Genomic DNA, 943 nt, shown 5'->3' on the forward strand with positions numbered 1-943 from the left:
CCCCTCAAAAAAAAAAAAAACCCCACCCAACCCAAAAAAAAAAAAAAAATACATAGAGGCCCGCGTACCGAAAAAAAAAAAAAAAAGACTGGCTCCCTGGCCAGCCGCCTACTCCGGACGTCAAGCCTACCAAATCAGCCGTGCAGAGCAAGGACGGACAGATGGTGGTTATAAAGCAGGAGAAAGACCGGGAAGCCAGGCTGGTAGAGAATGCTTGTACCCTGACCGAGGGTCAGGTTGGCAAGCTGCTCATCTGCAAGTCGGAGAAGGTGTAGCGCCTCCTGGGCAAGGTGACTCTGGACGTGACGATGGGGACTGCCTGCTCTTTGCTGCTGTCCTGACTGTAGGCCTTGGAGACAGTAGGATGGATGAGACGACAGTCCTGGGACATGTAAAGCATAAATTTGTATGCCCTCCCAATTCTGAATCCGTGTTGGATCACAAACACCGGTAAAATAAGCAGACGGAGGATGGTGGTGGCCATGCTAACAGCGGTTGCTGCCTGCTCCAGACGTTGTGATCTAAAATCTGTTCGACCCAAAATGGGCCTGTTTAGCCCACCCACTCCAGCCACTGTCCCCGTTTTGCCCACAGGGCCCACGTGGCTCCCTCCCACAGCAGCTGTGAACGGCGCGAAGATCTTCCCACAGCACCGAAACCGCTTGCTGCTGGGAGTCTTGTCCCTGCTACTTATTTTATAGTTATGTTTCGGCTCTTCAGCTGACTGCATCCTCCCCAGGTGGAGAGGGGACGGTCTGTGGGAAAGGATAGGCTCCGTCTCTTGGTAACGTCTTGGTTCTCAGGGAAGAAAATGGAAGGATGGCTGCTGCTGCTTTTGCTCCCTCCTTCCTCCCTAGAGGCGGCGCCCGAGAGAGAGCAGGGACTTGAATCTGAGACTCAGTCACAGCTCTGTCTCTTACCAACTGTGTGACTGGACAAACTA

At 53.1% G+C, this 943-nt stretch overlaps 1 pseudogene; it reads left to right on the forward strand.

The window, feature by feature from the left end:
• LOC103082452 (DNA-directed RNA polymerase III subunit RPC4 pseudogene) overlaps positions 1–454 on the forward strand; it is a 1,868-nt pseudogene extending 1,414 nt beyond the window's left edge.
• Positions 455–943: the final 489 nt, after the last annotated feature.

This window comes from Lipotes vexillifer, unplaced genomic scaffold (assembly GCF_000442215.2).
Source record: "Lipotes vexillifer unplaced genomic scaffold, Lipotes_vexillifer_v1.1 scaffold396, whole genome shotgun sequence".
In the NCBI taxonomy this organism is placed as follows: Eukaryota; Metazoa; Chordata; class Mammalia; order Artiodactyla; family Lipotidae; genus Lipotes; species Lipotes vexillifer.